Here is a 17,469-nt window from a genome sequence, read left to right on the forward strand (position 1 = left end):
ATGATGAGACATTTGCAAATTTGAAGGTTGTGAACAGCTTGAACAAAGTTAAGCCTGCAAAACAAATGAGAGAATTTTTCCTTCCTGGTTACTAATGAATTAACTTATGAATATGCATTTAAGAATAATTTAACTTGTAAAATGAGGGATGAAGAAAATCTTTCCTTGATCAAGTTGAGGAGAGGAGAGCAATATATAAGAGAAATGAAATGCTGAAACAAACTAAATCAAAGTTTTGGCAGATAGAAGACAAAAAACTTAATGGAGAAAATAGATTTGCTGCCATCCATATTGATGAACCAGTTAGCGGAAAGCTTTGTATCAGAAGAGATAATACATTATATGATAATTATTTTGTTGGTGCTAGTCAATGTGAAGACACCTATCGAATTATTGGGGGTTGGGGATTTAAAGGTGGCAAAGACCCAATTTTCCCGGGAATTTATTTTGTCTGTGGAAATAAGGCATATTTCAGTCTTCCTGACCATTGATATGGCACATGTTTCCTTGGTCTTGTTTTTCCTAAAATTTTCCATGTTGACAGAAACAATGAAGGATCATTTGAAATTGGCAAACACCTGAATAGAATGAAAAGAGAAAGTTTTTCAGAAATCATGGGAGATATTTTTGGCGCAATAATTCCTATGGTGGGAATTACCCTGAATGCAATAAAAATCAGAAAAGTTTCAACAATTGTTGATAGGTTGTCTACTGATACCGCAAGTGGTTTCCAGTTGGTCAATACAGAGCTTATTGCTACCAGAAGTATGGTTATGCAAAACCGGCTTGCCCTTGATATCCTTTTAGCAAAAGAGGGAGGAGTCTGTGGGATTTTGCATGTTCAGCATTGCTGTACATATATCCCAGATAAAAGCCAGAATATTGAATCATTAATTAAGAATATTACAGAATTCCATGCAGAAATTGAACCAATGGAAGATGATAGTTTTTCTGAACGTTTGGCAAAGAGATTTGGGGCAATTAAAGAATGGTTTGCTGACATTGGCAGTTCAATTATTGGCAAAGTACTCTATCCTGTTATAGTTATTATTATAGTGACACTTCTGCTAAAAATCAGTTGCATGATTCACAAAAGAAAGAAGCATGAGAGGGAAAAGAAAAGGATTTATAAGCTCAGAAAAGCTCAGGAGAAGGAGATTGAAATGGATGAGTTCCGTAGGACTCAGAATGATAGACCCAGACAAAGACAGACTGATGAGATAGGAGTTTAGACTTACTAATACTGAGAGAAATCATTATATGACATTTATGAAATCTAGTAAAGTAAAATTTAGTATACATTTTTGGGTTTTGTTTGGTGATTTTAAAATCACCAGAGGAGGGAGTTGATGGAGCGGACTTTCAGACTTATTTCTGAAAAGTTTGTGACAAATGAAGCTCTCGTGATTTTTATTTTTATTCTTATTTTTACTAATGTGTGTTGCACGATTTTCATGTTTACTGACTCAACCTAGAGTAATATGCACCTACATGAACACGCGGGTATAACTATTTGTGCTCTTGTTATGTTTGTCATTTAGCTTTGAATAATATATTTACTTTGTCTTTCGTTTGTTATTTATTAACTGCAGCTGTTTTTGAAAATAATAACATGTGCATTATTTTAAATGTGCTTTTGTTTATGTATTGTCGTCTCATGTGTATGTGTTTGTTTATTTGTTTGTATGCAAAACTAGGTAACATAGCTAATGGGTTAATTTTAGTGGAGAGGGTGGGTAACAGAATAATTATCATTTCTTGAATTAATTATTGTCTTGTGTTTCTTTGCATACTAGACACCCTCATTGCATTGCATTGCATGCAAAAGGGCTTGAGGCCTACTTCTAAAATGGACATCTGAAAGCCTGACCAGAGTGAGCCTTGCATAGCTACGCAGAAATATAAAAAATATATCTTTCTACATTAATTCTTGGGGAGAGGCTTGCAAACAAAGGCTGCGTGGAAGCTTAGGACATTTGGTTCAGTTTGTTCCATGGTCAAGGCCGTACTTGTCGTTCGGCAGCGGAAAAACGGAAAAGCATGAGCGGACGAAGGAAGTTTTTGCCTAAGTTAAATGTTACTTTCTTCGGAAGCTGCTGGTGTCATACTCATGAACAATAGTGCTCTTGAAAAGTGACTCTGGCTATGTGAGGAACGGATGATGACCGCATCGAATGACATTTGACAGCCAATGAATTTCAGTTCTGCTCGAATATTTGTATTCTTTTAGTTAGTTTTAGATAGGAAAATACTATAAGAATTGCCCCCTTGCTAAGAGCACTGTTCGATCGATCCTGTGCTCCAGAGACGCTGCCAGTTTTCCCTTTCACGTAAGACTCTGCAATTTTGCTTTACTTACAGTTTTCTTCTTTTAGCTAAGTTAGGGAAATAGGCTATGGAGAAATAAATAAATAACTGTTTGAGCTCTCCTCATGCTGATGTTGGTTCATTGAATTTCCATGACCTTTTGTGCCACTAATGATTTATGATTGAAAATAAAATTGCTAAATAAAAGTTTAAGCTTTCTCTATGAAATAAAATTAATAAAATGGATTTTTGAAATGACAAGCTGGTCTTGATCGTTTCCTTATGTTACCATTAGTTAAACCATTGCCTTTAAATGTGACTTAATTAATGTGTTTATTGGATTTAATTAATTAGGTCATATGATTCAGTAGGTCAAAATACAAATCTCTGCTAAAGAATGGGCCTAGTGAAAATTTCATAAATAATGCTGAGTATCCTGGTGTAGAGTTTTTATATATGAGACTAAATTTCTTTAGACCAGCTGGATCAGTGACCATGCCCACAGCCTGGGTTAAATATGTGTCAATGGTAGGGCGAGTAGGAGACAGTGGCTGCGTGCTAAGGGCATCAGGAGATCCCTTCTTTTTGCCCATGCTCGAGTACAGCAAGTGACACAGTTCAAAATATAGGGAGCGACCAATCACTTTGGGCTACCAAGCAAATGCCCACGAACGGGACAAAAAGCAAAAAAGTACAATACCTTTGATGATAGAAGTAAGCTTAGGGGCAATAGGGGACCTTGTTCATGCTTGTAGGGTATCCGAGGACAAGTATCATGGGGGTGGCTACGACGGCCTAAGACAGGGCCCATGACGAGCCTGCAGCCACGCAGCGGGAAGCCTAAATGCTTTTTGCAGCACTCCGGCGGATTACAGGTGTTGTGACCCCTCACAGCCCCTCCTCCGGAGCTGGTGCGGCAGGTTTCGGCGTCACGCACAGAAGGTTTTAGCATCTAAGCTCTTCACATATTTATAATACAGTTCCCCCCCACAAAGGTCACTCTTTAGTCTGGATTCTTTTTGTTCTTTGTTTGTTTGCTTTTGTAACGCGTTACATCCCGGCGTTAAGCCTCCATCAATTAGGAGACGATAATACTGGTGAAGTATACCGTTGTTGTCCTCTGGCCCTATTCTTCGCCCCAGTTTGGCGCAGTGCACCCCTCCAACACTCTTACTTCCTTGCTTCCTCACCACGGACCCGGTATATCAAAAATGCAGTGCGGGAACAACGGGCAGGAGGCAGACGTGGAACACCCTCCCCCTCCGCCTACAGCAGACCAAAGACCTTCTAACCTTCAGGAGACTCCTCAAGACCTGACTCTTTGAACAGTAGCAGTAGCAATATCGATAGTGGCACTGCCTGTGTGCATGGGTACAATGCACACAGGCAGTGCCACTATCGATATTTGCGTGCTCAGAGGAGAGCGAGCGGTGCTTAACTGCACCGCAGCGTCGGTTGGAGGAGGAGGAGGCTTGGTGGCCTTCGACTATGACTGGCTGCCCAGGGAATGTGGGGCCTGTTGAAGATAGCCAATCTCCGTCTCTGTGAGGGGCTCCGGACACTGAGATCATGGGGCAGCCAGAGGACTGGACTTTGCCAATCAATGAACGAATCATAGCATTTGTAAAGCGCACTATATACCCGCGAGTGTCTCAAGGCGCTGGGGGGGGGGGGGTGCTGCTGCTACTGTTCAAAGAGCTAGTTCTTGGGTTAGGATACGCTGTCGGCTCTGTGACTCATAAGCAGGCTGGAAAGGATACAGTAAGTTATGCTGACACACAAGTGAGAAATGGGGCTAGGAAAAGACAAGGGAGGTTTGACACCACATAGTCCGCAAAGACAGCTATGTTTCTATGTGCCCACTGTGGTGATTTCCACTAAATAATCTAAACTGTTCCACTAAATACGTCTTATAAATCTGCAGTTGGACAGCAATGTATTGGCATTGATGTGCATTCTAAAATGGAGGATTCCTTGAAGTCTGATGCCTTGCAGCCTCTTTCTGAGAACCACTGCTAGTCCTACTCCAACCTTCATGAGATTTATTTCTCAAAAATGTTAGGTATCCATCAGATATTGCTTCATATAGTATGTGGTCAACATCTTTGCCAGGCCAGATTTCAGTGATAAAAAGGAGATCAAGTTTTAAATCTGCTAGTATTTTATAGATATGATTCATGTTTTTACTTATGGATCTCACATTGACTAGCATGCATGATAGGTGGTTGCGTTCTTGTTTAGGCAGGGTTCGAGTTTGTAGTTGGTTGAGTCCTAATGAGTATTGAACTTCTCAAAAGGAGCAGATATTGGCCTCATTAATGGTGTTTTGTGTGGTACTGTGACAACTTTCTGTTGAAAATTCCTCTAATCAATCCTGGAACAGATATAGGGTGGATTATAGTGCACAAAAAGATGGTGGAGGACCTGGTGTATCAGCTTCCATGACCCTATGTTGCTCATTTTTCTTCCTGAGTTTTATACAGCGCGAACTAGACCCAAAGGCATCTGGTATCAGAGCGCTGTACATGAGCACCAGTTGCATTTACACAAGCACACATTCATTTTTGTTAGGCCTGGGGAGATTAAGTGATTTGCCCAGAATCACAGGATGTTGAGCGTCATTGCAGAGACTCGAACCCGGTTTCCCAGATTTGAGATCGACCAACCTAGCCGTTAGGCCACATCCTGTTCCCCAATTGTGTATTGTGTATTTTTTGTTGCAGTTCCTGCTGTGGTTTTTATGCTGCAGCTCATGTCATTGCTCTTGTTGCAGCTGTGACCTATGATACTGTGGAGGAGATGAGCAAGACCTATACCAATCTGTGGGTTCACTCACAGACCAGTGGCAGAACAATAGCCCCAGCAGACCCCGTGGTGCGGGGGGTCCAGCTCCAGAGGGTCCCCTCCAGCACTGTCAGGGGCAGCCGGCATGGCTCACGGTGTGAGGTTGCGAGGGGAGCTGCAGGGAGTGTCGCGCAATAGGGGAGCAGTGGTTGGAAATGAAAAAAAACATACCTTCCAGCTGTGTCCCACGTCTCTGCTCCTGCTCCCCTGAGTTCACTTCCAGGAACAGGAAACAGGCATCCAGGCTCCCACTCCTAAGCCACTCACAACGCTCCAATGGAGCATTGTGATTGGTCTGAGCGCTGTGTGGCTGTAGGAGGGGGCACGTTCTCCATGCAGGCTGTAATGCAGCCTGCATGGAGAAGAGAAAAGTAGGCATTACCGGTTTGGGCTGCCCGAGAGGGCCGACCAAACAGTCATTGCGCACTTGAGTGGACAAACCACTCCACCTCTGCCCTGCTCCGTGAGCAGAGCAGCCCCACCCTCCCTCCGCCTGCAAAAGAAACATACCATGATAATAACTGAAAGTTATTATTATCATGTTATGTTTCCTCTTCTACCACTGCTTGGGAGCAGTGAGGCGACGCACCTCCGCCATAGCGGAGGAGCCGCCACTGGGCACAGTGCACAGTCAGGCCTCAGAGCTCCTGACTCCATGCACTTTGCCCCTCAAGAACCGCTCAAGTTTTGTTACGCCACTGCCACAGACTGAAACCAAGGTATTCTGAGATCTTCATAGCATATGCTTCTTGCTTATTCTCAGGGATGACAAATGCTAAACTGATGTTTGCAATATTTTCCAGATGATTGTAATGCCTTTTCCAGTACTCCATCCAAGACCTGAGTTGAGATGAATCAGTTCAGTAGCGTAGGAAGGGTGAAGGTGGGTGCGGGCCGCCCAGGGTGTCATCAGTGGGAGAGTGACAAAATTTGAAAAATATGTGTTCTAAACACATATTTTTGCCATTTTGTCAAGCCGGGGGTGACAAGAAATGTTCCGCAACCTGGTACACCCTGACCTTGCTACGCCACTGGATCAGTTTTCTAAAGTAGTAACCAAGCTCTTGGTATGTGGTATGGTGAGATTTTGTCTCACTGTACACGTCATCTAATCTGCACTCTATCACCACTCTTCTGCTTCATTCACCATCCTGTCTGCTTAGTGGTTGCTTCTTGTCAAGTATTGTGTGAGCTGTTATCAACCAATGTATGTGATTAGCTTGTGGTTGTTATTCATAAATGCATTTATTGCCCAAATTTTAGTTTCACTGGTGTGTTCACTTGAGCCAATAGAAGTTGGTCAATCCAGTTTTTAGGCCTGGCTTGACAGCCCAGCTTTCTTCAAGACCTTTTGTTACCATTTCTTAAAAATATACATGCAGTGGACTTTGTGTCCTCGCACAGTATTTCTGACTGTTTCTCTTTCTCCTCGTGCTATTTATTAGTTGTTTGGGGTAACATTCCACCTCCAATGGAGCACTTGTATTAGAGTGCATGAGGGGATACTTTATATATCACAAAAGTACACTGAATCATAACACATTAATCTTTCACGTCTTTTCTTTTTTGACTGCAGTAATTTAAAAAATATATATTTTACTCAGGATTTGTGTGTTTTTCCCTAGCTGTTGTTTCTTTCCTGTTGTCTTTCCATGGATGCCTATTGTCCATTATTTTCCAGGATGAATTTCCTAATTGTTTTCTCCATCTGACTATTATCCACTGTTCTTCCTCGTCTATACTTTCACATAAAAAGCTATGCTAAAGCTAGTATGTCTGGCTTTAATGAGCTAACATATAGAGATGCAGGAACGCACACATACTGTTTCCGTGTGGTAGAAGGGAAACATAATTTACAACGAAGTCTTTTCCACGCATGACGTTATCAACGATCCACTTACCCCGCAAACGTCTCTTCAACGCGGGTGCCTTCCACGACCGTCTTTACCACGCAAGTGGTATTCCTTTTGGTCGTCCTGCTTGTAAGTTCTGCATGGCCTTGGGGGGTTGTGGGGGTTTCCCCCCCATAAAAAAATAAAAAATAAAACGAGCAGGCTACATACATTAAAAAAACGCACTACAGTGTCATTTAAAAGTAAAAGAAAAGAGCCGCACCAAAGACGTGGCGTGTACGTCATAATTGTAGTCCTTTTTTAGTTTTGCTAGACGTGTTTTGACGCATATTTCCATGGTGGATGGAAGTAAGAGCTGCTGAACGTAACGTTTTTTAAATGCGATGTTAGAACTTGCGTTCTAAAAAGCTGCGTGGTAAAGCCACTTGCGAAGTAAAATTTGTGTGGTAATGCCATGGGGAGTATTTGTATTCGTGGTAAAGTCATATATTCGTGGTAGAACACTGAAACCAGATATATTTGCTTATTCCAATACATGATCTGAATGATGCCGCTCCAATTGAGTGGCACGAAATGAGATTCATTTGAGATTGTTCACTGTAGGGGATTTATGCCACTGCCAGCAACATGCAATGTGCTTGTCAGCATTTGTAAATCGGCTTCTACTGATAAACAGCGATGAACAATATACACATCTCCATTGACGCCGAAAAGGCATCAATATATCGGGGAAGGTCAGATTCACCAAGGTCAACTGGGCCGCTGTAGAAGGCAGATGTAAACAGAAAACCCTAAAGCTTTACCGTAAGTGTAAACATGATATGATTGAATTGTTATCACGAATATTCCATGCCCAGGGCTACCTGCTTACCGAAGGGCTTTTTTATTTTGTGTAATGCGGGCTGTCACTGGAATGAGTCAGACAGCTAATCAGCTGCTTAACGCTGAAAATAGTACATTGTGTTTTTCTGTTTTGACATTATTTGTAAATAATTCATGTGCATGGCTAATGGAAGCTGTGTAATTGGTCACAGTTAAAAAGTGTCATGTGTAGAATTATAAATGCATTTTAATAGCTTTTTAATTGTATAACAGTGCTCCTATCATAAGAGAAACATACACATTTTCAGTGACTGTTGATAGAAAACTATTTGTGTCACCGCTTTCTATAAACCGACCAATTTCCTCACAAGAAGTCACCTGATTGGCTGCTCTCCCTGGAGGACGTAAAACTGGAGTTAAGCGCCTGACTCTATGTTAAAACTATCTGCTTGTCAAAGGAATTGGCCCGATGAGAAAATTCCTCATTTGTATACAGGTCAGTCTACTGCAGGAGTAAATCAGAAAATCAGGGATTGTAAGGTACAATGGATAGGCAAGATATTAGATGTTGATATTTTGGAAAATATTTGAGTACCTTCGGAGAAATGAGTGCCGTGGTTACAACACCTCAGGGTCACAACTAGACTCGAACATTGGGTGGGATAACAAGTCGACCAATGGAGGTGGGGCCAACACTTCAACCAATGGGGTGAAGCTATCCTTAGAGCCAATACAAGAAAATAGTGATAAATTGTACATTTTAAATATATTGGTCAAATCCAATACGATTTATAAGAAACATGTTTTAGTGGATTGGACAATGTTTATAGGCTACTGACAGAGATCTTTAAAAAGGGTAGTGCGTGATTTGATAACTAAAAAGCAGCTTCTAAAAATTCGTGTATAAAGCATTCAATAACCAGATTTACCAAAGTTATTTCAAAATGACAACGCTTTTTGCCAATTCTCATAAATAACCTTCTATAAAATGACAATTAGATCATGAAATATTGTTAATTCCATTTTTGGAACGATGATCCTGTGTGACTTGACCAAAGGTCCCTTTTTTCTACTCATTAGGCTGTTGCAACATATGCTTATTTAAGGCAGAACACATGTACATGTCTCTGAATATTAAGCTTAGTGGGTTAAAACACCTGATTTCGGGATATGTGACTGGAAAGTCCCGGGTTTGATCCCTAATGCATCTTGCATTCCTCCTGAGACAGAAAAAGTGAGTGCCAATCGGTAGGCAATATTACCACTTATTAAATACTCTAGCAGGAATATGTGGTATTCTACATCCAAATAACCACATGTTGGGCCTGATTTAGATCTTGGCTGACAGGTTACTCTGTCACAACAGTGACGGATATCCCATCCGCTGAAATATAAATCCCATTATATCCTACGGGATTGACTGAGTAACCCGTCAGCCAAGATCTCAGTCAGGTCCTTAGTTAGCACCTTCAACTTCAGCAGCTTTGGTATGAGATGAATGAGCTACGTCCATACAGGAAGCCATCAGGCCTAAAGAACGGACAAAAAAGGTAGTTGCCTTGAAATACCTTTGCAATGAATAGTGTTCTAACATAGAACGGATGCCAATGTTCCTTCAAAATCCAGAACAAATAGAAAGTGGCGCTGGTAGACAATGTCCTGTAAAAAGGTCACTTAAACAGAAATAGTGCCTCTTAACAGCATCTGTGAAAAAAACAACCAAGGTTTCAATTCTGTCCGAAGCCTATAGCACATAAAGTGTCAAATCCATGCAAAATATCAATGTTGTTTTTTAAGTCCAGCAGTGGCAATGTGCATTATGAAATGCAACCTGTCTTACAAGTTTCTCCAAAATTCCTTTGAAAAGATTTACAATAATTTCTATAAAGGTTGTTCCTCAATGTCTACGTTTATTTTAGTAATTAGCCTGGCCTGGGTAGAGCAAGGGGCAATCCCGAGTGAGGCACAAGAGAGGTACCAATCTGACAACATGGTTACCAGTTTGTCACAGTAACAATGGAACAAATAGTGCTCAAAGTAGCGTGTTCATTGTGCAATGCAGTGCTTAAATTTAGCCGGTGCTTTCCGGTGCTCTGCACTGTCACCTAATTGCAGCACCAGCACTTATGACAGTCTGCCACATGGTGGTCTGTTTGTCTGATTTAGAGTAAGAACAACAACTTTTGTTTAGAAACTCAATAAACGTTAAAAATGACTAATACCTGCCCGTGCTAATCTTACAGCTTTTGGGGCCTGGAATAGTCTGAACTGTCACACTTGTAGGGTGTGATAGTTAGTAGCTGGTTTGGTACTATCATTTGTAATCCTACTGAGTGGTGTAGGCTGCAGAGGCCTCCTGATCAGGGTCCTGGCACATTTTTTTTTTTTTTACAAATGAAGCACTGGTGCAATGCTTTTGCATTAATAACCTATTTTATACAATGGCAGAGTTATGCTGCTATCTACAGACCCAGGCTACGTTTGACTACAGAAAAAGGTTTTGTAACCATTTTGTCTGAGAAACAACTCTACTTTGAAGAGGCAGGACACAGCGGTGCAATGCTTACATAGCGGGCGTGCAGGTGTACTGCTTTTGCATAGACACCATGCAGGAGGAAAACCACACAAGGCATATGGTAAGGCAGATTTTAAACTTGTCTTGAAACGCACTCTAAGAGATCGATCATAGAGGCGTTTGCTTTAAGCAGAAGAGGCATGTCTCTGGTTCAACAAATGATATGTTCAGTCATCACAGAGCTGAGCTATCTCTTAGTCTATCTATATGGTAAGGCGCCAGACACCTGGGCTACACCTCGTGTGACAATGCTCCATCACCAAGTCGCAAAAACCACAACTCATCATTTCTGGTCGATTTGTTCTAACATTGCTGTTGCTCCAGCATGTAGTGCATGAGGGCACCCATTAAATATACTAATAGGATATACATTGAATTGAATTGTTATCTATAAAGTTCAACCAACTTCTTAAGGTATCTTGGTGATGAACTAACGACATCATAAAAGATAGGAAATGAATAAAAAAAGTAGATGGATTTTAACAGCCTTCCTCAACAAAGAATTGTACTCTATTTTGCACAGGAAAAAAATGGAGCGCATTCCAAATAGAGTAAAACAATAATGGAAAAGAAACATCCCTACTTACGGAATCCTCCCCCCCCCCCACCCCCCCCCCCCACCCAAAGGAGTCCTTCAATATCAAGGGTCTGATAGCTGGAGGGCAGAGCCAAAGTGAAGTGATGGCTGAGACTTGGAAGCAATCCCAGAAGTAGCATAATAGGCTTGGTAGGCAAAGCAGAGTGCCTTATAATTGGTTAATCAGCAAATTTAAAAGCTGTTTGGGAGCTAGTATCTGTCTTTAATTAATGAGGTAATTTGGGCTTCATTGTTATAAAGATTCATTTGTTTTGATCGGTAATGTTCTGTACAGTGTCCTAATGGAAATTTTAAAAAGGTACAGTCTGAACGCAGATTACTAAAAATGGATATTTTTAACATACTGGTTTTTATCTTAAATGGGGCAGAATTACTAACAGTTTGTGCCATGCAAAATGGCACAAAGTTTAGAAATGGGATTTGCTTTACAGCACAAAACTATATTTCTGCTGAGAAGTAGCCCTAATGTCATGCAGAGTAGTGGTTGTGCTGCTTTTTGTCAAGGTGGCATCCCATGGATGGTGCATCTGCATTCTCATGCAACCCCCCACGGATTTTGACGTAATGCCCTATTTACTAATAATGCCAGTCAGGGTCTTGTGCCAAAAAAACCACAATACCTCGAGGCAGGTGTTAAAAAGCAGAAATATTTTTATTTCTCCAAATTTTTCCCGGCACACTATCACGAGAGGAAAGTTTTAAAGTACGCCTCAACATAGTATTTTGTACTAGGAAGATTAACTATACTAGGTAGCACACACCCACGTTTGCACTAAGGTGCAAAGATGTGTTTGTGGCACTCGGCAGTCAGTATGTGCGTTGGTGCTCAGGAAAAGTGCAAGCCATCATATCTTTGTAGATAGGGTGCTTTCTTGTTCTCTTCCCTTTATTTTGTTTTTTACAAGTGTTTTTGTTGGGGTTCTTAACCCCTTGCGTGCTGCCGTTGCGACAGCAGCACTATCTCCCTAGTGCTGTAGTCGGCCAACGGCCGGCGCAGCCCAGCCCTCTCTTCAGAACGCCCACACCGCAGCGGAAAAAACGCAGCGGTTAAGGCGTTAACAATCAACAATAAATATATTGCCTGGTCAGGGGGTTACATAATGTCCACTTGACTGTGCTTGAGGCTGCTACATTGTTCAGAAGGATAAAAAGTCCAGGATATGGGCACCTGCGCGCAACAGGTGGCCAGGAGGGGCCGCTTTGCCTGCACTCTCCATATCATGCAACACAGCGCAGAAACTTTGGTTGCTGTTTTGCATAAAAAGTTACAATCTGCCGCTAAATTGCTTTGCATATTATGCAGCAACCTATCTTACACTGTGTGCGTAATACATTTTAAAAATAATGACTTGCGTAGCCACAGTTTTTTCTGTCAAGGCTGGGACCTCATAGCACTATAAATACACGTCACTATTCCTCAGTGCACCAACAAGGATACAATTGTGTGCCTGTCTGGTTACACAAAGAAACCTCTCAGTGGTCAAATTAACCAATTGGGATGTGATAACATAAAGAACACATTTTCCACTGATTAATTTAAATGCGCTATATTTCATATGAATTTTTCGGAAGCAGTTTTGATAAAGTGCAAACTTGGCCCAATGTAATGTAATGTTACTTGTATAGCGCACAAATCACCATGAGGCATCTCGGCGCTTGTACGAATACCGCTGAGGAACCCTTCCTAGCCTTTCCCTGTAAAGTGAACACTCCTGGGCACCCCCAAGGTGAAGCCATGCATCCTAGCGTTGTTGGGGCCGTTGTGGAGATTAAGCAAGCTATTGCCCCGAGTTGCAGCGTGGGGACCATGATTAGAATAGGCACCGAGGCGAGAATGATCAGGTCCGGGGAAATTGACCCCAAGAGCCGCCGAGGTGAGAATTGAACCCTGGTCCCGGGCCAGACCTCTGCATCAGGGTCTGCCGCTCTAACCATAGAGCTACACTTCTCCACAAGGGCATTAGAGCAAACGGTTCAGGATCCTGCGCCAGGGTCCAGAAGGCGGAACTTTGGAGCTGACCGTGTTGGTCCTGACAGCCGGAGGTGGAGAACGGTAGAGGTCGGTACCGCATACGGAAGGTGAGTGGTCCGACTGTTGTTTGAGGGAGCTGGGATGCTCCAAGAGAACGGTGTGTCTCTAGTGATTGGAGGAGCCGGTGTGCTCCTGGGGTTAGTGTGCTCCGGGGAACTCAGAGTGCGAGTGGCGCTCTGACAGACTTGGCGAAGGTTGGGTGGACGTTTGTTTGTGGTCATCCGACCGGGTGGTACTGCGGTGGAGGCGTGGCTCATTGCGGGTAGATTCAGGGACTCACCCGAACCCCTAGCGTGTGTGGTTCGTTGGGAGCGGGTCCTGAGTCTCCCGTGGTAAAGTGCGCAGCAATCTGTAGTGCCGCCCGGGTGGCGGATGTGTCCTTCCACCTCAGAACAGTTAGTGTACTGTTCGGTCTGCGGTAAGGTCCAGGTTCCCCAGGACTTGGTCGACGGGCCTTGTCCCATTTGTAACACGTGTTTGGCAGAGATTTGATGCATAGGATGTATGAACATATGTGTGTGTGTTTAGTAGTGATTGTGCGGCCGGGGAGTCGGTGAGCAGGTGCGTGAGAGTTTGCGCTAGTGTGCGATTGTGTGTGTGTGAAGATGCCGTGTTTCAGTAAGCTGCGGTGTCTCGGGTGCTGTTGCGGCGCCTCGGACACCAGATTGGCTGAGAGCCAGCCCGCTCCGGTGGAGGGCTCCCCTAATTTTGATATGTACGTGAAACATGGATTGACCCCGATTTTGTTTAATACTTTGTGGCACAGGTACACTAAGGGCAATGTGGATTTGCAGTGGCCATTGACGGGTTCTTTCGATGTGGCAAAAATAGACTATTTACAAGACAGATTGTTTGCTAGGCGTAGTCGTCAGAGCATGTTTGATTCACTAAGGATGTGGCAAAAGGAAGTAAGGGAGCGTCAGTTGAGAGAGGAGAAGGTAGCTCAGAAGAGAGCGGCGCAGATGATGGCACAAAAGGCGTGGGAACACACAAAGAAAGAGAATGAGCAGAGGATTGAGCACGCAGACAGGCTTTTTAGGCTACAGGAGAATAAAAGTTATGTGGTAAGAGAGGAAGACCAGGATGAGATGGAGGATATTTTGTGTGCTCGGCCCCCTCCCCCTTACGCCCCACAGTCATTGTACCCCACGTTGACGGGTTTGGCTTCTTCAGGTGGGGTTTTGGTTCCACAAATGATTGCTCCTCACTTGTCCGACGCCCCTACTTCTTCGATTTTAACTTCTCCTTTGTTGGGGGATGTTGGACAGTTTTCGCCTTCTGTCACCTCTTCCTTGCCTGCGCCCCTGGTTTGTCTCCTTGCGGCGAGCTCACCTACTCCCTCTGTGTTTTCCTCTGCACTTCCCGCTGTTTCTGCCAGTGCTACTCCCCGCAGTGGGCTACCGACCCCGAATTGAGGTGTGGGAAGCGGGTTGCTCACTCAGGTACGAAAGTTGCTTAAGCCTTCTACAGTTGGGTTGGATGAAAAAACGGTGGTGGCTAATCAAGCCTGTCAGTGGGCTAGGAATAATATTTACTCGTTCGAAGACATTTGGTCCACAATGAAAGATTATGAGCCTCTGATGCATCAGCACGCTTTATGGCACATGTCGACGACGCTGATAGCGTTATGGGAACAAGGGTACGGAGGGGCGGCGCCCGCAATTCTCCATGACGTAAAAAAATGGAGCCTATAGGGCTAACACTGGGGTACGGGAGGTGATGCGAAGTTTGAGGTCCTTGTTGGAGTATAGAAATGAATTACCGTCTGCAGGTGAGCCCCATTTTCCTGGGATACATCCAATTCGTGAGGTACATCCTATTTTTCTTCCGAAGTACCTGAAGTGGTAGACTCGGTAACAAATGCTGTCACTAGGGCTCGTATAGACGCCCACTTCCAAGAACAGTGGGTATATACGCCATGGAAAAGAAGTAAGGTGTTAGCTTTGAAAGCTCAGCTGCCCGACTCTAGAAAAAATCCCACTGCCTATTACAAAGAACTGACGGAGGCAGCCTCCTCGACAGTTATGACTTTAGCAGACATTTAATTATTTTTTGGATTGTTGGTTCCGGTGGATGTGTGGAGACAGGTGAAGGGCACAGATCATAAGGAGGAACTGGGTGGTACCTGGGTGGAATTGCAGGATTGGGACAAAGAACGAAAGCCAGGGGAAAAGCCGAAAGCTGAGATTTTAGCATTACCAGGGCGAATTATTAAATATATGCACTCTCTCATTCCCCCGAAGAAAGTGGACTGGGATAAGTTGACGGCATGTAGGCAGAAAAAGGATGAAGCTGTCTCTGATTTTTTCACTTGGTTCGAGGAGACTTTTATGGACTTTAGTGGTCAGGATCTTTCGCAGGATGGAGGGTTACGACTTTTCGTTAACAGATTCGTAATGAATCTGTTACTGGAAATATCGGCTAGGTTGCAGGCGTCGGAGACTACGTGGACGATGTCCACCCCCTCTGGCATTTTAAGCATGGCTCAGTACTACGAACATAGGGAGAATGAGAATAAAGATAGGCAGGAGAAGAAGGCCAAGGACTTGAAGACAAGGGTGTTGCTGCAGCAGGTGTCTAAGGGTCGGGGACGCGGTGCCCCACCTACGGTAGCGGGATGATGGGGAAGTGGTTACGGAAGGGGTGAGAAGAGGGAGCGATTGGGACCGAATCAGTGTGCAAAATGTAAACAGGAGGGGCACTGGTGGAGAGATTGTCCGGAACTCCAGTCGAGTGCCGGACAAGGCAGGGGGCGAGGTCGAGGTGATTTTCGGAGGGATGACAGGCAGTCTGATGGTGGTAGGAGACCGGGAGGGAATTGTTTTGACGTCGATAGGGATCGGCAACACTTTCAAAGAGGAGATGGACAGTATTACAATGACGACTATACTATGGACGACTTGACCGGATTTTTTCATAACTAGGACAGCGTAGGACAGAGCGAGGGACCAGTTTCTGTGGATGTTGATCAACGAGGACCCTATGTGACTGCAGATTTGTCGGGGTCCCCTCAGAAATTTTTACTGGATACGGGTGCCATGAAACATTAGGTGGCACGTTCTCAGGTCCCAGGAGCGGCTCTGTCTGGCAAGAATAATATCTCCGTAGGGTTCTCAGGTACTCCGGGGATTAGCCCCATCTCCAAGCCTCTTGCTCTAACGATTGGTCCTTTTACTGTTGACTCTCCCTTCCTTTTGACTTTGAATTGTGGTGAGAATTTGTTGGGTTTGGATTTGTTAAAGAGATTGAATGCCACCATTTATTGTTCTCCGTATGGTGTATACCTCACATTGGGTCCTACTGTCGCACGTGCACAACAGTGTTTTTCTAAAGATGAGCCTCTGCCATCTGAATTTGGTGACATCCCAGAGAGCTTGTGGGCTAGTAGCAATACTGATGTGGGAAAAATGGATATTGCCCCTGTGTCCATCAAGGTTAAGGTAGGGGCTCGACTGCCGAGAATACCCCAGTACAAGATATCTAGGGATGGTGAGAAGGCTCTATTGCAGATAATACAAGATTTGATCCGATCAGGTGTTGTGGAGGAAACGGACTCTAACAGGTGTAATAGTCCTATTCTTCAGATTCTTAAAAGACAGTCAGCCGACGCCAGTGATGATACACCTGATGTTTACAGATTCGTGATTGATTTACGCCACATTAACCAGGTGGTTGAGCCCCAGTACCCGGTAGTCTCTGATATTAGCACAATTCTAGCGATGATTCCCCCATCGGCTAAATATTTTTCTGTCCTGGACCTGAAGAATGCTTTCTTCAGTACTCCTGTGCACGAAGATAGCCGTTACCTCTTCGGATTCTCATTGGCTGGCCGAAGTTTTAGATTTTGTATAATTCCTCAAGGTTATACAGAGAGCCCCAGCATTTACAGTCAGGCTTTGAAGGCTCAGTTGAATGATTTGGAACTTCCTGAAGGCAATGTCTTATTACATTATGTGGATGACATTCTCATTGCATCAGACACCGAGGATGGGTGTTTGGATGCCACGATTAAATTGTTGCACCACTTGGCTCACAAGGGCCACAAGGTGTCCCTTCCTAAATTTCAGTACTGTCGAAAGGAGGTTACCTACTTAGGTCATCTCCTATCGAAGGAGGGGAGGAGGTTGACACCGGAGCGCATAAAGGCGATAACTAACATGGCTGTACCTAACACCCAGCGAGAGGTGCACGCGTTCTTGGGCATAACATCGTATTATCGCCAGTGGATACCCAATTATGCCTTACTAACAAAACCCCTACTGTATCTGACTACTAAAGAGGTGCGCAAACCCCTACCCTGGACTCCAGCATGTCAGGAAGCTTTTGAGTCACTAAAAACTGCTTTGTGTTCTTCACCCGTTCTGGGAACTCCTGATTACCAGAAGCCTTTTGTGCTCTATGTACATGAGGCGGAAGGTTGCACGTTGTCTGTCTTAAC

The sequence above is a fragment of the Lissotriton vulgaris genome, chromosome 7 (assembly GCF_964263255.1).
Source record: "Lissotriton vulgaris chromosome 7, aLisVul1.2, whole genome shotgun sequence".
Classification (NCBI taxonomy): domain Eukaryota; kingdom Metazoa; phylum Chordata; class Amphibia; order Caudata; family Salamandridae; genus Lissotriton; species Lissotriton vulgaris.